Source organism: Agelaius tricolor, unplaced genomic scaffold (genome assembly GCF_023055355.1).
Source record: "Agelaius tricolor isolate 1412-34295 unplaced genomic scaffold, bAgeTri1.0.p SCAF_2, whole genome shotgun sequence".
In the NCBI taxonomy this organism is placed as follows: domain Eukaryota; kingdom Metazoa; phylum Chordata; class Aves; order Passeriformes; family Icteridae; genus Agelaius; species Agelaius tricolor.
The window spans coordinates 31,042,936-31,067,076 of record NW_027269262.1 but is presented as its reverse complement, the minus strand read 5'-3'; the positions used below and the strand labels follow the sequence as shown (position 1 = coordinate 31,067,076).

The following is a 24,141-nucleotide window of genomic DNA, read 5'->3' as shown; positions in this document are numbered from 1 at the left end:
AGCTCTTTGGAGATGGGACTTAAGCAAGTAACATATTAAATCAATAAGTACTGCTCTCTGCTGCTGTTATAGCACAATAATTATGATGTGGCTGCAGAAGTGGCAAATCATACTCTGTACCCCACAGAAAATATAAGTTAATGTAACTGAGGTACTTCAGACATATTGTTGGTTGCATCATGCTCACGACCCCGTCTTTCGGGATTATTTTGTCTGATTTACTTCACCAGGAACAGATGAGTCCCAATTTCCACATGAAGAATTGCTCCCGTAATTGGGAGAGAACAGATTTTCAAGTTCAGATAAGGTAAAATTAATGTGCCAAAATGCAGGTAACTCACCTGAGGATGAGCCCCCTCAGACTACTGTCATAAATCATCATTACTTCAGTCCCTACTCCAGACACTGGAAGAGGCTGTCGTTTAAGCCATTGTCTGAAACACAATTTTGGTGACTGTAAAATCTCGTCTGATCCACAGGTATAAATCCAAATTAGCCACAGTGACTGACAGTTGTATTGTTCTCAAAATCCTTTATATTGAAAAAGTTTATGTATGTAGAATTTACCATCAGAAATAATATCTTTTAAAAAAATTAAAATCTCATTGCAGATGGAGACAAGTAAATTACTTTCATATGATTTTAGAAAAGCTCTTTTGCATTTACTAAAGCAATGAGTTTTAATATCCACATCTCAGGCTTGAAAGCCCAGAAATAGGTCTTTAGCAAGGTAGAGTAGCAAGTGGAGATCAAGTAATAGACACATTTATAACCTAATTCTGTGATGATCATCACATGATGATCTCCACATATATGGATATACATACATAGATTTTTAACTTTATAATGTGTGTACTTTAAGAGGACATTAAAAATACATACATGAATTATTCATAACAATATTAAAATGGAACCAATATTAAAATTGAATTTATTGAATGTGCATCAAATTAATGGAGTTTCCAATTATACAAATCTTAGTACTTCTTCAAAAAAAAAGTAGCAAGAAGGAATTACCATGTCCTTTTAATCTTATGATTTAAATTAAAAATATACTGAAATATACCTTAATCAAAACACAAAAAAGCACCAGTTTAAGCGGTAAAATATAAAATATTTTATTTTATAAAAATACTGGTCTCTGTTTTGCTTGTGGTAGTGCTCCTCAGACTTATTACTGCAATTCTCTTGCAGTTTGGTTAAATGTCAATGCTCCAATTACTTTAATAGTCAAACTGTGTGCTATTTTCACCACAGAGCCATTCAGGCTTGTCATGTTTGACAAATCCAGTAATTGAGATGAACTCTTGGAGAATACTGACATGTAACCAGTCATTTCCTACAGCAGAACATTGACCTCTGCAGCACAAATCACAGAGGATTTATTCAGCAGCTTGAAAAAACAAACAGGCTTGTTAAGTTTAAGATCATAATTTCATACATCTCCATTCACTTCCTTGTTTATTCACTTGCTGTTCCATTGGGGTGGGAATTAAAACATTAGGGGCACTTTTAATAAGCACAAAAAAAGGACTACATCAAATATTCTGAAAAACTATTGTGAATTAAAAATGGCCCAGTAGATTATTAGAGGCTGAGTGTGCTGTCAAACAGTCTCAAATCCCGCTCAGTGCTCCCTGCCCCCAAGCAGCTGCACCCCACCCCAGCTTCAGCTGATTAACAGAAGAAAGTATTATACTAATTACATAAAGTACTTATCAACAGTGATCATTTCAGTCGTTCCAGTACATTAACCCTTGCTGGGGCCTTTTTATTTTTACTGTACCTCCTTGATGGGGTTCTGCAGCTGGTGTGTAACAATGCACTGAAACCTCAGGGCTCTCCTGATTCCCTTTGGATTCACTGAGCCAAGCACAAGGAGTGCAAAACCTACCAAGTGTGTACTTGCTAGGCTGGCAGGTCCTTGGGTGATGCCTCTGAGACAACCATCAGTGTTTGACAGGTCTGAACAGCTACAAGCCCATCACATTTGTATTGAAAAACAAGTATTTTGTACTGACAGCTTGTTGCAAAGGTAAAATGCAACAAAGGTCTGTGATGAGGATGCAGCCCAGTTCAAATGCAATTCTGAAGCTTCCCTGTGATCTACATTAACTGGAGACCTGGTGCTACTTTTGTTATGAAAGACACTACAGACCTTAGAATCCAGAATTCAGCCCTTCTTTGGATGAAGCGCTACCATTTCATATCATGAAAATAACTCCCCCTCAAAGCAATGTAACCCCAAAAAGAATGAACTGTGATCAAAGGCAAATGAAGGATAGAAATATAAGAAGAAGAAATTGACACAGACAACACCAGCTTCCAAGAAATGACCTTTGCAACTGCCAAAATTAAGCATCCCTTTGAGTGCTTCTGACTGCCCTCATCAGAGACAGTGGCTGGTCTAGGACACACATTACCAAACCAGGCTTGTAAGAAACCTTGCTTCATGTCCCCTCTTCCAAAGACTTTTTGCTTGATCTTTGTCAAATGAATTCATTTATCTATTTTACAAGCTGATAGATTGTTCTTCCCTGGAGTCTTTGAAAGAAATGTATTAACTATCACAGGTCACTTCCCTTCTGCAGGGGATAAAGACCTCTTACATACTAAAGACAGCATGTCCATATAATTTTTTAATACATTCTAATTCACAAGCAAGTGTATGGCAATCACCAAGATGAAAGGACATCAGAAAACATCTGAGAAGGCAGAACTAAGCAAAAAAAAAAAAAAAACTTTGGAGGAAAAAAAAAGCTAGAAATTACTTGTGCAAAATTGTATTTTCAGGAAAGTGTTCAAAATCCCAATAAAAGGGGAAAGAGAAGAACTAAGCAGTTCTACTCTGATTAAATTATTTTACATTTATTTCCATACTGATTCTTTCCAGTATAATTTTTTTGCATTAGGTGTGCAGTGCCCACCTGAGAGACAGAAACCAGGACCCTACTACAAGGCTACTTGGAGTACCTGGTGGTGTACAAAGCCTTGGAGCTGTAGAGCAACAACAATGCTCCCCCTCCATGCTGAGGTGATGTAACCCACATCAAAGGAATGCAGTTAACTGTTCCTTCAGGTGGGAACTGCAGATTCCAGCCTTTTCCACGGGAATGCACAAGATCTTCACAGAAGATGGTGGTTAGTTACTCACACATCACGCACCCAAACAGAAATCAGCCTGTGGTACAGGGCACAGCTGAGTGAAGCAATTCAGTGCATTTGCCTTGAGGAGTCTGACTCAGAGAGCAATAGGAGATTGGCTCTCAGTACCAGTCCTTTTCAGTCTCGCAATCCTCGCTATCTCTGCTCGTCACGCACGCTGTGCCCATCCTTACCCAAAAGTGCATTTGCCGAGATCATGAATGAACTTTGTCTCTTCGCGTGACACAATTGCAGTTGAGCCTTGTAACAAGGAACAATCAGCACCAAGAAGGTCCTAGGGAGGACCAGGAGCTCTCCCAAGGTACTGCAAGCTGGATAGCAGCATTCCCTGAAGGCACCACAGTCTCTTGCACCATCTCTATGCGACTGCAGCTGCCAGAAGGGTTCCCCTCAGTGTCAAAGCACTACAGAGTTCTAATCCACAGAGCACCTGTGGGCACCACCACAGTGCAGAGAGGACAACTCCTGGAGTTTAGCTACAAGCACTTATGGATAATGTGCATTAGGAGGCAGGAGGGTTGCTACCTCCCCAAGGCAGTGCCACAAAGCCTGAAGGACAGCACATGTGCAACACAGCGGTTGGTGCCCTGCCCTCCACTCCACCATACAAAAGCTCTCCACCCACCTTACCAACTGAGGGAAAACAGGCTGTGTCCTATCTGCCAAAGTGTGCTGGGAATTTACGTACTCTTAGATTTACTCACTTCCTTCTTCCCCATCCACCTGCTGGTACATGACCATATTACATCCCTACTCCAGACCCTCATACCCCATGCTCCTGAGCTGATGAAGCTTTTCATTCCAGATATAGCCTAGCTACTTATGCTCATGGCCTCACCACCTCCAGCAACACTGGGGCTCTTGCAGAAATCATTTGCCTTTCTGTCAATGTGGAGAAAAGCAACATGCCAACTGAGCACACCAAAGATTGAAAGTCTGCATTAAGCTGCAGGCAGAGCTTGAGATGTTGGTTATTGTATATGAAGTTATAAACAGGCATCGGACAACTGCTCAGCCCAGCTTTGGGAAATGGAGGAAAAGGTATTCTCCTGTCACAAGATGCAGTAAATCCAAATCTCATTTCCCCTCCTTCTCCAGAAACTTTGAGCCAGGTCTGATGCATTCAAGTGACTGTCCCTCTTCCTGTACCTTTTTGCCATAGCTACAGAGTAGATTCTCACTGTTGTACAAAAAAAACCACCTAGGACTGCAATTCCCAGACTTTTCATGAGGGCAACAAACTGTAGACCACAACAGGGAGCAAATTTTTCCAACAAACTGGAAAATGATGACCTTCAGGGTATGATTAATGAAAGATGATCCTTCTGACAGAGGGGCTGCACTGGATGCCCTTTTGAGGTGCCCTGTAGCACTCTCTCCTATGACTCTGCTTGCAAAGCCCCATTTATTGGACAGCATTTGTGGCAGAGCTCGCATTCCTATGTATTACATTCAGTATCACTGGCCTGTTAATTTGTTATTTACACAAGGTTATCTATCTCATCTGCTCACTAACACACAATTTCCATTATTTTCCATGACTATTTGAAATTTTGCTCACAGGTAAACAGGGGCAAAAAGCAACACTTATTAGGTAATGGTTAATAAATGAGATATGCTTTCCAACATTTCCCTTACATTGCCATACTGGCATCCATCTCCTACTGTACAGGAGATGGTTGCTAATGATTATATAAAAAACATGCCATGGAAATCTCCAGACTTACATGATTTTTTTTCCTGCATAAACATCTGCTGCCTCATGAAGTTTATCTTTTCTTTTAATAATCAGTATTTCTCAAGGAACATTTTAAGGCCTCAGAGATGGTCAAAGCGAGTTTTTGCTGACTGATTCAAAATCAGCCATATCTCTTCTGACAGTCTGAAAACAGATTATAACATCCTGTTTGGGTTTTTTTGAGGCCACATCCTTCTCTGCAATCAAAGTCCCAGTGAGTCACATGTTTGAACACCTAGTCTGAAAAAAAGACTTTGCTCTTGCAAAAAGAGACAACAGTGAGGGAGGAATAAAAGGGCAGAAAGAAAGCATTATCTAGGATTTAAAATTGGGAAGGCAAGTGATCCAGAGGAGCAAAAATGCATAGGAATAAATAAGGAGGTTGTGGCTTATGCCTTCCAAAGCTGCTATTTTGCAGGGTGGCCTGCATGACAGACAGGCAGGTTTGTTTAATTTCAGAAGACTCCAGGATGGAAGGAGAAGAAAATATTACTTGCAATATATGTTTAGGGATATATTTTTAACGCTGTAACTCTTTGGGGACAAATACAGGACAGAGATCTTGCTGTTTGGTGGAAGAAAAAAGACTCTATTAGGAATATTTGCCCAAAGCTGTAACAATTTAAGGAAGTATCAACAGCCTTACATCAGTAATTAGATCAACAAGGGGCAATGAAAGGCAAGGTTATTTACAGACCAGAAAACAAATGCATGTTGTGTGCTATTGATCATATTCAAATGTTTAACTACACTGTTTTAAAGTGTAATTTTTTCTCATTTACAAAATTAACACTCCTTTTCTTAAAAAAATAAAGTGTATTTTTCAGAATATTTTAGGTTAATTCACAGGGTTTTGGGTTTTTTTTTTTTTTTTATTATTCACAGATAGTTGACGCTATACTGGTTTATAAAACAAAAGTTAAAAAATACCTGAACATATTCTAAGTGGAATGGCTACATCTATAAAGCATATAATAAATTGGTGTTAATAATACCTAATAAAGGACTTATTAACACATCTGGAATCAAAAGCCAAAGGGCCTAACATTCCCTGAACAATAATACATTCCTTTAAAACAAAGTAACCATTTCAGTCTCAGAAAGAATTAGTTTTGATTAAGTTCTGAATACATTTGCTCATGTTAATATAAGTGATCTTTAGAATTCCTTTTACATTTACTTTGCCAACAGCTGTACTAAGTTCTTTACAGAAGAGATGAAATCCTTGCCTTGGCAGGCGACGGTCTTCAGAGAGAAGAGTGAGAGTGGAAAGCCAGCAGGAACCCTGCACACACATTACTGAGCACATCTGTGTGCGGCGCTATTACAGAGCGTTTTCCCCAAGTGCCACTCGCATGCAGGAAGGTCTGTTCACACCAGGCTGTAGCCCACAAGTTACAGGTAAAAGGGAAGAGCCTTTAGGGTTGGTCCTAACAGGATATAAAGGGCACAAAGTGGGTGATTATCTTCTCCTGTGAGCATGGCAAACTGAGATGAAACACCCTCATTTACCCGTAACACAGCTCTCACAAACTCAGGGATGTAGAGAATAATAAAAGAACATTAAGTAGTCAGGGCTTTTGGTGATACTAAATGAGATCTTTTAATCATATTTGCTTTATGTGGCTCTGGTAGCTATGATGCTTTTGGCAAAATCTTGTTTGAGTTGCTAGAGCATAATATCAAAGCCCAGACTGAGATTTTTTCATTTATTCTGAGAATTTATACCATTTGGGCCATTCTAAGACAATACTTCCTATGGCACTTTTTATTTTTTTGAGCCATAAAATTTGTGGTTATTATACAGAATTTTTAACATATAAACATGCATAGATAATTGTAATATATAGTCTATTTTTTTATAAGTACACTTGTATATAATTTATATAGTATGTAATATATTTAATGTACATTTATACAGTATGCTGTACTATGCCCTTTTTCCTTAGGACACTGCAAAACTCTTTGTACTGGCTAAACAATAGGAAACAATAGAAGATGTTATTTATTTATTATGCATCTTGGGCTTGCTATGTAACTACTTCTTTTCCTCTTTTACATCTATTTAAAGTGAGACTGTCACACAATTCTAAAAGGGGAAAACCTGAAAAATGAACTGTACAAATAGGTGTACTGCACCACGACAATCTAATACCTAACCTCAATATCATAAAAGCATTTTACAGACTTTATCTGCATATTTATCTGTTCCCCTTTCAATCTGGAAAAATGGAGTAGCTGTTGAAAATACACTGTTAGTTGTTCTCAAACATCTGTTGACTAACTCTTGAGAAAATATGAAATCAAAAGGGTACCTTTAATAGATGGTTTCTTTTTTATAGCTCCCTCATATACACATTCATAAATGTGTATTACATACATCAACCCCTAAAACTAATACGAACCTTCAAATCACTTTGAGTAAAAACTTAATTTTATTCCTAAAGGCACAAACTTGCAGATACTGCCTACACTGAAAATGAAGCTAACATAAAAATTTCCAAATGAGAAGGAAAAAAAGAAACAATTCTTCACACAATAAAAATAAATAATAAGGTACAAAAACATATGCACACACACACAGACAGAGAAAGCCTGTCTACAGTAAGAAATTATTTAGACCAATGTTTCTGGTTGGTTTTCATCCCACCAGAACGTTATCAACAAAATTATAACCATGTATTACAGACTGCCTACTTACTGTCTGGCCTGCCAAGGCCAGTCTTACAGCAAACATTATCAGTGTACAAACCACAAATGAACAAAATTACCATCTGCACACTGAAGAACAGAATTGCTAACATAATTATATCTCTTACATGTAGTAAGTACACAGTTGTTTAAAATTTGGACTTACAACCTGTTTTTCAAATAATGGCTTCAGTCTGCTTCCAAGTCACCAAGCTAATGGCTGTAATAAGTAGCTATACCTCTTAATCAGAGAATGTCACAATAAGCATAGTGCATCTATCTATCTAAGCTTTTTTGGCCATGTTATTATGGTTTATGAGCAGTTTTACCACCCATATGTTATGCTGTCATGTTCTTCTAAAAGCTGGTTATTAGGATTAAATGGAGAAAGTGAAATATGAATGCCTGTATAAATTGCAGAGATGAATGCTGCTAAAAGCAAGGTGTCCTAGGTCAGAGGAAGACATGTCATATGTTGCAGGGCATGCCACTTATTTCAGCAGGAAACCCACACAATTTGCTTGAACTCTGACTCATTGCCACAGTTTGGTTTCATATGGAAAACAACAGCTGATCCTCATTTGTTTCTACCCTAACATGTACCATGGCCCAAAACACTAGAATCAATCCTTCTTCTCACCAATTTTAAAGCCAGATGCTGTAATGACTGTGTTATTCATCACATTAAGACCAGTATACCTCATGAAAAATTATTGATATCCCTTTCTGACCTTAACAATACATCAAAATTCAGAGGACTACTTTCATTAGAACAAAAAGTTCGCAATGAAATCTGAATCCTTAGATGCAGACACCTTCACGTTTGGTACAAAATACAAGAGATGCACAATGGGGTATAACTGGAAAACAAAAGAAAACCCCAAAAACCCCAAATCCACAAAGAACCTTGGATGTGCAACCGACAATGAATTATGACTTGCATAAGAACCAGTACTGTAAAGCTTAATTGATAGAGGGACAATTCTCATTCTGTGATATTTTAGCAGAAAAAACCAGGAAGCAATTACTGTGCTCTGCTCAGCACTGAGGAGGCCACATTTTGGTGCATTGCACTTGCAGGAGGTGTGGAGAAACTGAAAAGAATGTATAAGAAAGCAACATATTTAAGAGAGCTCCTGAAGGTCTCATTGAGAAGGAGAGACTGAAATGTGGGGTTTCCTTGTCTTACTAAAAGATGAGAGCTTTCCGAGAGAAAAAGGTTTTTATAAATGCGGACAGTGCTGGTTTTCTCTGTATCTGGACAAAACCAAAAATCACTGATTTAACTGGAAATTAAAAAAAAAAGGGTAAAAAAGAGAAAAAGGAATAATGCTGTAATTCTGATTAGTAAGAGAGCAGACCTTCCAACTAAAAGGATCACAAAACACAGAAACAGACTACTGCATGCAATCCACTTCACTGCAGATCTTTAAGGAAAGAATTCTGTAAGAGATAAGGTAGCCATAAATAATTCATCCTAGCAGAAGTAGATGACCTTTAGAAAGCCCTTCTGGCAGAAGCAGCGTAAGAAGCATGGTGGTCCTCAAGGCAAATGGGAAGCGATGAGCCTCTCTCCTCCTGTAGCATGGCTTTCCATCCCAGATGAAGAAGAAGGACTGGTAGGGGTTGGTGCTCCCATCCAAGGGCCTAGAGGAGCCACTCCCACAACTTCTCTACCCTCCAGTCTTGTATTTCTGAGACTGACAAGATAGGGCAGCCTAACGGAGCTGAATGACAAAATTTCCCTTTCCTGCACACAGCAGAGTCAAACAACGCAATTTCTTCAGAAGTCCCTCTGTCAGCACATCATCCAAAAGCCATCTGCCATTTCCTAGAGCTGCCTTCCCGCAGCCATCCTGATTCTCTGTGCAGCCTTTGCTGTGACCCTCTGCCATGGCCTCCCAAGCCTTCTCAAATCTTTGCATGGACAACAGTTCCCTTTGGACAGTTCCCTTCCTCCAGCTCCTGTAGGAACCAGGCTACCTAGAGGAGTTAGATGACCTCTTCAGACCTATCCTGACAGCAAGACTGATATCCACCCATGGTACACTATGGTGTATTGATCAGTAAAACACAAGCTAAAGCACTTCTGTGACATTTTTTGCTACATCACTAGATAGGCAATGTCATAACTGGAAGTTCACGGACTTCTCCAGGGTGAACTCTACTCTGTTCCCAAGTTTTACTATCCTTCCTTTCAGACGTGCATATCTTTAAATGTCTCTTCTGTTACTGTAGGAGGAAGGATTCCTTCAAAAGAACATAAAGGCTATACATTGAGAAGAGACTTTTTTTTTTGTAGCTGCCTTTCAGATTCTGGAAAAGGCCTTTGGTCAAAACTGGTCATGTCCAGTTTCAGGGAGTTTTAATTCTGCACATGATGGGCAGCCCTGTACCAGAGGCAATGTGTAGACAAACAGCATCCATACCAGTCTTCTGGTGACCTTATGTGCTGAATGAGCCCACAGCTGGCTGCTGAAGTTAATGGGATGCCAGCTGATGAAGCACAGCATTGGCACTGGGTGCTCGCGGTGCTGCACCTACTAATGAGCTAGGCTGCTGTGCTCTGTGGTAGCTATAGTTTCTATGGAGCTTTTATCTTCAGCTTCAGTGAGTTACAATAATCCAGCCTGGTTGTGCAGAACGTGTTCATCACTACCGCTAGATCGACGCCAAAGAAAAGGGAGCATAGATTCTTGAACAGCCAGAAGCAGAATAATTAATTTCTGGCTATTTCTGGCATCTTGGTATTGAAGTACCAGCTAGATTAGAATGCTGCACAGAACTCATAATGCTTTGAAAAAGGAAGGTCAAGTGCTTTCCCAGAGAAAAGGGGTCAGTGCCTGTTCTACTTCCACCATAGATACATTGCTATGCTGTGGCTTGGATACACTGCAAGTCAGCCACTCTTGCTGAGTAATTTAACAGGATATTGTGATCTACACGTCAAAACCAGTAGGAAGATCAAGTATGGATGTTAATATGATTTAAAAGGTACTTTGCAGTAGCAACAGCTAGAGACACAATTAGGTCCCTGTCTCTGCTAGTCAAGGAAATATAATGGAAGATTAGTATAAGTAATTACATTACACTGGTCAAAATAAAAGAGCTAAGCACTGCATTTTCTTTCATGTCTGTACTCATTTGCCTGCTTGAAGTGGCAGTTCCTTAATGCCTTAGCTGTGATAATACACTGTGGAAGCTTTATTGCAGGTGTACCTTTACCATTTTGTTCACTTCTTGTAAAACAAAACTAAATAACGGCAGCACAAAATGGTACTTTGCAACATATGCTGGAACAAACACCTCTCTGATACACAACAGCCAAACATTATGATGGAGATGTAGGAGAGGATGGGCAATCTTCAGCACCCTGCTGGTAGCTAAGTATCTCCTTGTAGTGACATGACAGCCTAAAATGTTCAGTATAAACCATCATGGCTGTTGGGAAAAATAATCCCATCCCAGAAAATTAATCCTTAAAGCAGTAAAACCCCCACATTTTCCAATTTCCAGTGTTCCTCTGAAACAGCCTGCCTTGTTAGTGTGTACTAAAGCAAATAGAGGTTTAGCATCAGCTAGAGGTAGCTGCTGGCTTTTCATCCCAGCTGGAGGGGAGGAAGGGAGGGAGGGAAAGACTGGCTTTTCCCAATGACAGAACCTAGAATATGGGCTGTGGAGGGGCATATGAGCACAGTATTAACAACAAAACACAATTACTAGGATTTTTTCCCCTCTGATGTGGGGCAGTGAAAAAGAGTTGTACATACAGCAGGACAAACATCTGACCATTCATGGAGACCTCAACACCTGCAGTACTTCCTGCAACAAATAATACCCTGTACTGCAACAACCTCGAGTCAGTGTATGTGACTGATGAGTACATGGTACTCATACAGCCAGATGTGGTCAGAGCATGAGAACTTTTATCCTGAGCAATGTGCCAAAGGGTGCCTCTCTGCCTAACTCATTTCAGGCCTTTCTGGGATAAAACTGCCTCACAGTATTCAGAGAGGATACAGGACCCTTTCCTTTCCTTTTCATTTGTCCCCCTACCGTGGCCTCCTGCTTTCTGTTACCAGCCATAACTGCAGTGCTGGTATGAAGCCACATGCAGGCTGGCAGAGTAATGCCCTGCACAAGATGGCTGGACAAAGGTGAGCCACTACAGCATCCATACCATTCCCACTCCAGTGAAGCAGCAACTGTGACTTGCAGCCATCTGCAGGCACAGCCATCAACACAGAAGTCCCCAAGGAGAAATTCAGATTTTAGAGATCCTGGGCATGTCAGGAGAACACACACCTTCTTCTACACCCCTTGGAGCTACAACACACAGTAGTGGGATGCAAACCTTATACCTAAGAATATCCTTCTACCCATTAAGGCTTATAAATGAGCTCAGCATAATCCAGTTCTACTGGTGATGGTCCACTGGGCATCGCTTTTTTATATACTGCCAAAGATTAAGAGTTCAGGTTGCTTCCTCAGCCCGTGAATTTCATACAGCATTACCAAGCAGTACTCAGTAAATCTTCAGCTCCTGCTATAAAATGAAATAAAATGACCAATAAGCACTATTTTTAACCACAAAACATCTTACTCATTATGCAAGAAATGCTTCTGCCATTCTCTGATGGAAAAATGCCTAATTACTTACATTATATCTCACTGGAAATACAACAAATAAAACAAGAAAGGCTATTGAAGGATGAAAATAATGGTAACGTGGTACAGGGCCTGACCTTAGGAGAGAGAGGTATTTATCCTAAAATAGGGAGTTTTGAGAAAAGCACTGCCAATTAGGAAAACTGTCTGCCTCCCATCAAGGAATACTCGTTTACCTAAATAATATTTGCTTAAGCTTAACCCATACTGTTCTGTTTGTGTGTGCAGGGATGGAGAACAGTGGCATACAAGATGGGTGAAATCCTGACTTCTCACCCTCAATGTAATTTCTGCTGCTCTTTGGGACTATAGCTCAGTGCAATTCAGAAAGGTATTTTTCTCAAAACTTTTAGTGGCTATCACTTATGTCTGAACATGTGGTCAGTTTGACAAAATCTTTAGCAGCCTTATGGCTTAATACCTGCATACATATATATGCTGGTCTTACCTTAACAGGCAATGGTATGAATCCCTATATTTTTTCCTTTCTGCTGATTCCCTGTCACTTGCACACATTTACACAAAGAGGTACATACTGGGAAAAATAATAGTAATAATAATAAGTAATGACACTACATTTATGCAAACACAATGGTTTCTGAGGAATGGTTTCTGAGGAAACCTCTGTGTCCTCCTCCACACAAAACCTGTGAATGTCCAAAACAGCTGCTACCTACTAGTAGTCTATAAAGCTGCACATCCAGAAATGTACTGGATGTGCTTGGTTATCTATCAGATATGCATAAAGGTAAGTGGTGTGGCACACATTAGAATTCATTACTGCACTTTTTGTGGTGCTGTTTCTTTTTTTCCCCCAGAGGTATATTCAGGCCGAATCAATGGCCTCCAGAAAGGGTAGATGATGCTGTGCACAGCTTGGAAATCTATTAATGATGGAGAGTGACATGAAAGATGTATTAGATAGCTGTACTTTCTGGGGCCACAGTTGTCATTTTTGTGGAGAGGCACCTGTTACAGCAGAAGTGCTTACCAGATTTGACAAAATAGGGTGTAAGTGGACATGAAGCCTTAAAAATCTATTCTTAAAATTGAAAGAGCAATTGTTTAAAGGGCACCACAGCCATCATTACTACAGAAGCCGTACAGCACTGGAAAGAACACTGATGCACTAAGATTAGTGTGAAAGGTTCCTAGCAATGACTACCTGCTAAATACAATGCCATTAGAGAACAATTTCCTATTAATTAAATGCAAATACTTTGATATGTGACTGAGCACATTACATTACCTAGTATTAGCATATTAAGTACAATTTAAGCCCTGTTGTCAAGCATCTGAATTTCTACCTAAAATGGCAGTCGGGCAGAATACAGTATTTCCACACTAGGGGCAGGAAGGGGGACTGGAAAACTTGGTGAGGCGTGAAAAATTGAATTTCAGCAAGGCAATGGAAAGGACATTGTTGGGCAATTACGGCGCTCCAGCGTTTGCCATCCGCAAAGGCTGCAGTCATCTGCAGCGACAGCGTGGAGCACGGCTCCCCCAAGGCACGGCACTCCAGTTAAATCAATTTGTCAGGAGCGGGGCTGCTGCCTCCCTACTGCAGAGGAGGCCCACTGGAGCGGGGGACAGCTGGGGCACACAGCTGTCTCTCTGCAGCAGATCAATTAGAACATCAAAATTCATCTGCTAATTAGCAGGCATGTACAGAGGGGAAAGAAACCTCCCTTAAATGAATCATTTCCATGTATTAATGAATTCTGTGACATCCCACATTTAGAACCCAGCCCAACAAGAAGAGACACAGCCACAAGAAGCACCAGCAAGCACGACGAGACAATTTCATTGCAAAAGGTGATCCTACTGCTGAGGTGAAAATACAACTCCCTACAACTAAAAATTTAAATTTTCAATTTCTGTGAAAGAAGACCCACATCTAGTAGACTAATAATGTCTGATCACAGTGTAAACACTGATCACTGTAAGACTGCATTGAGAGTAAATACAAGTGGGACCAGGAAAAAGCAAAGCACGGTCAGCCTGACATGCTGCTTGCTTTGGAACATGCTGAAGTCCCTTGACTTCTGTGATTGAGAACTGGGCTTCAGATCAGAAGTTTTTATCCTTGATTTTATTTATTTTTATATTCAACCTTTGTGTTGTTATTAGAACAACCCTTACTGTTTATTCACATGTTGCAATGTTGCTGAGGGTGTTTTTACAAGAGAACTTGGCCAAAGTCAGCTGCTGCTCCAATGCCATTTCAAGGCTTAGCAGGACAAGGTCACTAATTTTTTTTTTTTTTCTGACAGCTTTAGCTTGTTTGGCACAGATATGAAAACACAAACCGACAGTAACATACTACATTTTCCATCAGAGCTCAGACCACAGCTGTTAATTCTTGCACAAAGAGATCCCAAACCTAGCAGAAGCCAGATACATTGACTGGTAATGCACAGAAAAATGATTTCTTCAGTTGGGAAGAGCCCCACTAACCTCCTTCATTACTTCCAGTGCTTTGCCCATCACAGCCTAATTGCAATGGATTTGAACAACTCTTCTTTGGATACAAAGCACAAACCCCTTATTCTTGAAAGTTTGTCTAAGAATGCTTGTGCAATGCATATTATTTTAAGTGCTGAAGGAAAAGAGAACAACGGTGTGGAGAGGACCAAGACAAAATGACCTCCCAGAAACAGCAGCATGGTAAAGGAAACTCTAAACCTGGCATCTGCAATAACCCTACTGCTCATCTGAGCAGCTGATTCACTAAATTCAGTACATTTTCCCAAGGAGTGAACTTTTTTAAGCTCTGTTTTCCTACAACTGTATGTTGTACCTGTAGGAACCCACAACTGCAGATTTGATTTTCAGGCCATTTGGCATCAGATATCCAACTGCAGATCATTATTTTGAAACAGATTGCTGCAACCTGCAGCTCGATGAAGCCGCAACACAGAATTCCTACTTGGAAACTATATTCTTTAACCTGACAAACAGGTGCTAACTTCTTACCTTGTTCTCAGATCTCTAGTTTCTCACTAAAATCTTTCCCCTTTTATTCTTTTAAGGACACTCATTAAAACCAAAAGTGTGTTAGAGGGCTGAAAACACAGAGCCACACGAGATTGTCAGTATGTGAGGAGCTGAACTCTCCAAGGGAAGGCTATGAAATGTTATTGCCAGCTCTGCTGCAGTAAGACAAACTGCCATAGAAAGCCACCTCCATTCTCATCTATTGAGGGAGGTCAGCTGAAAATAAGTCACAGAGGAAGTCAACCAAGATAGTAAAGTGCCCCCACTTGCCTTGCAATAACGAGGAGTGTGTATGAAAAATGTTTAATAATATGAGGAAGCTTTATCACCACCCTCACTTCTTTTTAAATCCTTCACTGGACTTTCATCTTGCACAATTTCCATTACTCCCAATGATGCTAATGCATGAGCTGGAAGAGTGTGACCCACCAAGTATTACAGCTTTAAGCTGCCATTTAGTATCAAATTTCTTTCTTAAGTGAGGATTGCTGAATATGTGAAGCACAGAGCTATAATATATACTCCATTAAAAGCAGTCCAGAGAATGTGACATTCTTCTTATCATATTACCTCAGCTACTGACAGAATAATATAATTATGATTCACATTGGAGTGGCCTACAGAATGGATTTAATCAAATTTTAATATAAAATATGGCCACTTAGAGCATATTCCATTCAGTGGCTTGTGCAGTCAAGCTTCTGGGTAAGGAGGGGAAGTGCAGCTATCATTCCCAGTAACAGGACAACAATTGCTTTTAAGTCAAATATGGCATCAGGATGGTTAAGCACACATTAGAGGATGCATTGGTGTCACTCTATTGTGCTGTACTATGTATATAATTCGGCATGGATGACTGCTGTGTCACTTTCAGTCCCTTAAGCTTACAATACAAAGACCTCAAAGAAATTGGTGTCTCAGTGTGTCTAGCAAAGGAATACGTAACTCATTCACTGAGAAAAATTCCTAAGCTTGTACATTCATGCAGATCAAGTGGCTGGATTCTGTTCTGAAGGACATTAGTGCAAATTCAGAGCATAGCCATCAAAAGCACACCAGTTCTGACTGCGTTGGTATCTCCTGATTTGATTATAAACAGATGACTTAGAAGTTCAGTGTATTCCATTGATTAGATCTTGAGCAACTCCAAATGCAAGGAGATACTGTGCTAAGTGTGTAAAATTCTCTCATGGATAAATTTTCAGAGAATCCACTTGGGAACTCTGGTTTCAAGTGTTCAGATATGAAGCTAAATGCAGAAAAGGCACAAAGGATAAAAGACATGAGAGGTGCTAGATAGAAAAGGCATTTCGCATGAGCTTAGGCTCATTCTGCACATCTTCTGCAGCACAGAAACTCAGGTTTGCTTCTCTTCAGTTTTAAGGCTCTAGCAAGGCATTCGCACTCTGGTAACAGGAAGAGCTGTGCCAAGCTATAATTTCAGTGCCAGTTACCTTTTACTTTACTGCATCTAAGGCTCTACCCATGCACTTTACAACTATTCACGTTTTATCCATTTGACTATGATATCCGAGCTGTTTATGAGTTTTTCTTCCTGAAGGTAGCCCACGACTTCCCTGAATATCATTAATGGGTTTTGTTGTTGTTTTATTTTGTTGGAGTTTGGCTTTTAGGGTTTTTTTGTTTGTTGCTTTTTTTAAAAATCCCACTCCATCTGCTACTCTCCTAGGGCTCTCATCACAACCCTTACTGCCTCAGAGCATCTGTTTCCTTTATTCTTTCTTTACAATAGATCCAATTGCTCTTTTCCCTTTGCTTTCTTCTGTCAACTTCTTGTTGGTTTCTGTCTGCTATGTCTGATCATCTTTGTTCATCCACAGAATTAGCACACAGTTTGGTTGAAAGACACATCAAAGACCATGTAGTTTCAATCCCCCTTCCACGGGTAGGGACACCTTCCATGAAGTAGAACAAAACTAGAACAGGCTTCTCAAAGCACTATCCAGCCTGGGATGAGGCATCCACAACTTCTCTGGGTAACCTCTCTGGGTAACCACTGGAACCTGGGTTCCAGTGTGTCACCACCCTCACTGTTAAGAATTTTTCCCTTACATTTAATCTAGACCTACCCTCCTTCAGTGTAGTATCACCACAGACACTTGTGAGAAGTCTCACTCCGGATCACTTGTAGTCCTTTAGGTACTGGAAGGCCTAAGACTCCCTAGAGCCTTCTCTTCCCCAGCCTTCTCCATCTTCTGATGTCAGCCAAAACAGAGCATCAACCCCTCCTCCCTGACATTAGAAGTCTCACTGATTTTTAGGTCATGAACCCTGATGTCTTTTTGCCTATTAGAAATTTACTCTTGCATTCCTTTGCCTCTGTGCATGCAGTTGAAGATCATCCTTCTTTTCCACTTTTTTCACTCTGAATTCACTTGTTCTTCTCCCTCATTACAAAGTATGGGAACTGCCAGATATCCCACTTCCCACAAGCATTTTTACAAATACTGTTTCAAACCCTCCATTTCCATTTTTAACCTTTTGCAGTCTGTCTTTTCACTAAAGGCTTTTACTATCTTCTTTCTGGTGAGTTTTTTCCTTGGTGTGGTATTTTTGCTAGTTTTTACAGCTGTCAGTACACTCAGGATTTCAAGAATTGTTATCTTCTTGTGTTTATGACAGACCCTTCTTCAGATCTTTCACATTTCACTCCCTACCCCTACCTAAGCAGTGAAAGAGGCAGGCATGTGAACAGGAAGGGACAGCCACAACAAGTGCATGGGACATAAAGTCCTTTATCCCATGTAGGGGAGGGGAGGAAAACATGGAAAGGAAAAAACAGGAAGGCAAAGATAAGAAAGATATGGAAATAAAGAAAAGGACAAAGAATTCTAAGAAATTCAAGCACAGTTAGAAGACAAGAATAAAGGAATGAAAACTGTATGCAGTAAAGGCTGAAACAGAAAAAGAAAAAAATAATAGTGGGGGAAATATTTGAAACTGAAAAGGATATTTTAAAACCCCTAAAATTAGGTAGATAAGCTCAGTTACAATTTTAGGAAAAGAAATACAATCCCCTAATATAATGAAATATCAATGAAAATCACTTTGTCTTAGCAGGAGGTATATAAAATTCAAAATATTTCTGAAGTTTTTACTAATCTTTATCTTTTTCTTGAAAACAGAGAAGGAATGGATTTGGTTTGATCAGCTATTCCAAGTCAGTGGTGCAGCTCTACAAGCACGGCAACAAAGAGCTGACTCCCTGCTGCCAGGATCTCACATGGGAGCTGCAAAGCAGTGCAGCACTGGGATCACGATCAGCACTGAGAGAAGCGCTGAGGTTTTAGAGCTCTGTTACAGCACAGCTACTTCTTGTGTTTGTTACCATGCGTGCCAGTCACAGCAGGCCTCACTTGGCTGAGGATTATTTTCCAAGGAATTTACAATGGTAACAGCTTTTTAAGTCTATCAGTATCATACATTAAAAATAATTTTTTTCTCCTCAGAACTAGACAAATAGCTAAGGAAAACCTGTTTTGTTTAAAAACATGTACCTTACCTCCAAACAGAATATTTCTTTTTCCCAGGTTATTAAAAACAAACAAGAAATCCACTATATTTTAACTGAAGAGTGGCTTCAAAGACCAACTCAAAAGTAGTATAGATAACTTCAAACAAAATATAGCCTATTGAACTGATGTCTACATAAATTCTATTTGATTAAAATTATGCTTAGTTGTTAATATATAAACATAAAATTTATATCGAAGACAGATGTCAATATCTAAACATGCTATTTATAATGAAGATGGACCATTAAACACTGTGATAATTGTCAGAAATACTTCAACAAACAACAGAAGTGTGTTATACAGAATTGAAATATTAGATAGTCATCTTCAAAGTTAATGTAGAAAATACCAATCTCAAGATCATTCTTTTTTCAGGTAGAAGATTGAGTTTTTGGTTTGCTTCCTAATTTACATGTTTTAGAATAATCTACAATATAACTATGGTATTTCCATCAGTTCCAGAAATATGCTCTTTCTGCACTACCTTTCCATTTATCATGGCCATGATGAATACAAAAATCAAAACTACTATAAATTATCACAATAAAGCCATTGAATATATCAGAAGTGGAGTAAAGAAAGATGCTGAAGTAATCTGTCTTGCCAAGTGGAATGACAGAAAAGGAGCAGCACAGGGGGCAATGCTATGCATGGAAGAGAAATCAATGGAAGGGTCTCTGTTTCCCTGACTGCTTGGCATATTATCCTGCCCAGTTCTCTCTACTAGGTTAATACTGTGCTGTCACAACCATGAGAGCCTTGATGATTGTATTGACAAGAAATCATGATCTACAGCAGATCTGCTTTTACGGAATGGCCGGATAAGCCCTTCCATTAACAATACTAATCAGATAAAGTATTCCTAATGGATGACCCAGCATCTGGTTAGAGTGAACTGCTGTGTTTAGTATCTATATGCTGTGTTTTTCATTCAAGATCAAGATGTCACTGCTAAGAATTTATACACTACGTTTGGAAAATTATTTATAATTTCTCTCTACATCTGCTGCAAATTTGGAAAACAGAGAGCTAGTTCTTCGTTGCTGTCATTAAATCAGATTATTCTCATGCATTGCTAAATGTTTCCATGACCCAAAACTAAACAAGGGAAACAAGGGTCCAACCTGTAAAGACTCATGAGGAATTTTTTTTTTTAATTTATGTATTCACTTTTTGTTCCTGGTGTAAAGGAGTCATCTATTAAAATGTGTCCTGATAATCACACTTCTCGGTAAAACATATTATGAAACTAAAGGTATAACAGCCATTTGACAGATAAGTTGCATAAAACCATAGTGCTCTGAGCCCTAATCTCTCCATGTAGCTATAAAATATTTAAAGTATACACTGTTTACAGGCAGTTAAGAGATAGCAGTGATAAATCCCCTTTCAGAGAAAAAACCCCCTTGTTCTGTGAGATTTATAGAAATGAGAGAAATCTTAAGAGGTGCAACATCCACAGAATTTACTTGCCAAGAGATTCCCCATCCTCTTTTCCATGAAAAGAATGGCATCTGTGCCAAAGTAAGGATAAAAACGCTTTTCCATCAGTCCTGTGATGGGTTTACCACCAGCTAAAGCTTTTACAGCAGTTGTCTTCAGTCAGTGAAAATCTCCCTACTGGCAGCACAGATAACAGAACTTGCTTGGCTTTTTTCTCTTGCAGTGTAACATTGCAAAAAGAGAGCAAAACATCACCAATTTGTACCAGCATTATTTTATACCTATCTTGTGGAGTCAGTCCAAAATCTGTTATAGTCTGGACATCAACAAGAAATTGGAACTGAAGTCATATTGTTTTGACCCTTCCCACTTTAGCATGTTTCATAGAAGTGTATCGTCGTCTCTGCAGACTGTAGCTGGCTTTAAATTCAAAGCAAAATTTAGGGCTCTTCCAATGTGGCCCAGAAGACAGATTTTTTTCTTCAATATTGCAAGGTTTACAGTAGAGACACAGGGGCATGTCTCTCTACAGGCAAACACAGAAATTAAAGCTGAAAACTGTTCAAAGGATTTATCCCATTTCAACTTACTGGCTCGTCTCCTATAATTTCTTTATTTTTCCTATAGATCAAACATCACCTGCTACTCTATTGGGTCGATCTAGTAAGATACTCTTAAAAAGCCAAGTTACAGAAAAACTAGCAGAATTCTTAAACCCCCATGCCTAAGCAAATCCCCAGTTAAAATCTTCTTTTCTTTAATGAGGATGTTGACTACTGAGGGACAGTTTCTTACCAGCAAGGTCCTTAGAAAGTCAAAAGCTTCCCTCCACCCATGGATCTCTTCTGTTTTAGATTCAACTGTGATGTGTAACACACTTATGAAAGAACAAAAACCATGCCCTAAACTTCCATTGCTTTGGTGCTAAGAACTTGAGCTGCATGAACGGGAGGAAAACGGGCTTTTAGAATACCAGTGATTTTCAAACATGTTTTACTCTGGCCCCGCAAAGTTCTGGAACCTAAATTACTTATACCCAGCCGCACGAGCAATGCTGCATATTGCAAGGCTAACTCATAAAGCACACTTGTTTACTCACATATTGTACAAAGAAGCTAAATGACATTTTCCTATCAGGTTACTAATCTTCTCTCTATAAAAAAAGAGACAATGCAATTTCATCCCTTAAAAGTGGCTTTTTCCAACCTGCAAATCTCAATTTTACTTTCAATCAATGCAAATCTTGGGTTTTTTCAAGAGTTATCTCTACCTCCCACCAAAACAATGCTGTGCCAAAGCTTTTACAAGGATTACTTGATCTTTTTTAGGTGCATTAAGGTTTGGATGACCTTTCAGCTTTAATGCTTTGATCTAAATATTGTCATGCCCTAAGTAATTTTGATGTGGTCTAGTGCCACACAGAAACAATGCCTGGGGTTATTTCTGTGTATCTTTTTGCCAAATTATGCTGCCTTCCACTTGTGGTTGGAAACAGGTGCCAAGTAACTCTAAGTGAACTCTCAGATGTCTTCTCCATAATTCATCTATTTTTCTTTAAACTTCAACAGCTTTAAGCCTTACAGAATGCAGCTCTACAGGACCATGCCAAAAATACAATAAAGCAGATCTTAATCCAGCACAGTTCATTTAGCTCCTTTAAGGACAGAGACCGATCCATACAGTAAAAATGTTTGCCCTTAACTTTCTTTGGTACTTTTCAGCCCCAAAGCACAACAGGAGGGTGGACAATTCAAGAAACAGGAGAGTTTTGGTAAAAAGAGGATTTGAGCTGTCAATTTCCAAGGATTGAGGATTTTTTTTCTCCCTAAAATATAAATAACAAAGAAACAAACCTTTTACAAATAAGCTAGTTGTCTTGCCTACCCAGCCTTTATGAAGAGCATCAAAAAGCACAGACTGTAAGAAAGCCAGAGGGCAGCTGCAGCTTGGTGTCAGCTCAGCCATTCTTGCCCAGGTTTCTGCCTGAGCACTGAGCCTGGGAGGAGCATATGGCAAAGGACCAAGCAGTCCCAGGGGACCAGGCTGGAGAGGACCAAGCAGTCCCAGACTTTTTACAGGGTGATGGGTGGGATCAGCTCCAACACATTGACTGCTGCAACCATGCTGTTCCATGAGTGCTCTTCAAAACTAAGGTCATACATACAGAAAACTATTTTTCACCCGTGTCTTGTGGGTCATATTGATGCTGTATATCCTTCTGTAGGGATAGGAAAGTACATAGTTGAAGAAGTACCTCTCATAACCTATAAGCATCTTCTGACCATTGCTTAGAGGCAGGTGCTTTCATGAAAGAGCTGAAAGCAACATTTGTGTCAATAAATTCATGGGAGTAAGTTGTCCGGAATCCCTCTGACTATTCTTACCAGTAATATGGCATCACAGTGCATCACAGTAATATGGCATCACCTGGCTGCTGCTTCAGCTCTAATAGGTCTGTGATTTAACTGTGAGAAATTCTCAGCTTCAGTCATTCTGCTCTCCTGGCATCATAAGCATGTACCCCAGAGTTTAACTACTCAGCTAAAATGCTGCTGTCAACCCTATACATATAATGTAAGGAAAAGGTGATTTTCACTAAGGAACTCATCTATTCATTTCCTTTCAGGGCCTTTCCTTTAATGTGTTGCTCAGCTGTCCTTTTATTTTTATTAGACTCACTTGCTGTGTTAGCAATTCCAAAATGATTTGAGGTTAGCATGGCTTCCCCCCCACCCCCCCCAGAAAAAAAAGATAGATTGCCTGTGGTAGTAGTGGAAGGATCTTTAGGAAAAGGGGTGAGTTTTACTTTGAGGCTGGCATTATTTAGGTTATTTAGATAACCTGCTGGCTTCAGGCAACACCACAAAATGAAATTATATGGTTTCAGTAAAATGAAAGGAGGAAGGTCACCAATATCACAGCAGTGCTCCAGTAAAATGCAGTACAATTAAACTCCATGAGCTGCAGCTTCCCTACCTGCCTTCAGAGTGGTCTGCGACGCCTACAAGCCCCAGTCACCTGAGCTGAAATAATGCTTTCCTGCTCAAGACTTCTGCCAAAGGCTATGATCAGACATGAGCATATTCCATGAAGATGACAGTTACTTGAGATGACAGCTACTTTGAGGGAAACAAAAGTCTGGGCTGATGTCCACTCCAGGCAATCCCAGTGATTTCAGTGCATAATTCAGGTAACAGCAACCTCCTACGGGCTCCATGCCGAAAAAAAAAAGACAGCAGGGAATCCCAAATCAAAAAAAAAACCAAACAATGCCACATCACCAAAAACATTATGTTCTGTCACAAAAAAAGCCAAATTCCACCCTAAACACGTCTTAGTGCTGACTTCTTCCTATAAACCTTCAAGCAAAAATATCACATGTATACATAAAATAAAAGGCTATAAACATATATGAATGAGCTCTGACCTTCCTTCTGGCTTGTCCATATGACTAAAATAATGACATCTGCTTAAGGTCAGAGGTCCAGAATATTCGAATGCTGTGCCTGTAGCACATGTGTTCCAAAGGCAGCCTACTCTGTCATGGATAATTATGACATCTAGTATAGACACATCTGTTCCATTTACAGTGGTCAATTTTGGGTTTTTTTGAGCATAAATACAAATAAACCTTGATCCCAGAACTACAAGATAACTTAATTACAATGGGAGATCTCTTTGGCAAGACTGATCATTTAAAATTAAATGGAAAACATATTTTTTTTAACTAATCAAACTTTTCATTTGCATTTAAATTTGCAGTACATGTAAATTTGCAGTACAAGCACTCTAGGAAAGCTCCATGCTGATGTTTCAACACAGAAAGATCTCATTAGAGAAGGAGCATAAGAAATGAAAGGCTATACTCTAGTTACAAATCATGTGATCCATTAGTAGGATGGG

General features: G+C 39.5%; 1 protein-coding gene across 16 annotated transcripts in view; it reads right to left on the bottom strand.

Moving 5' to 3' along the window:
- LOC139604172 (poly(rC)-binding protein 3-like) overlaps nt 1–24,141 on the bottom strand; it is a 500,787-nt gene that overhangs the window by 97,602 nt on the left and 379,044 nt on the right. The window contains exon 5 of one of the 16 annotated variants that reach the window (XM_071455227.1): nt 342–434. The exons of the other annotated variants lie outside the window; for them this stretch is intronic. The gene's annotated coding sequence lies outside the window, so the exon portion shown is untranslated. The remainder of the gene's footprint in view (nt 1–341; nt 435–24,141) is intronic. 16 annotated transcript variants of the gene reach the window in all.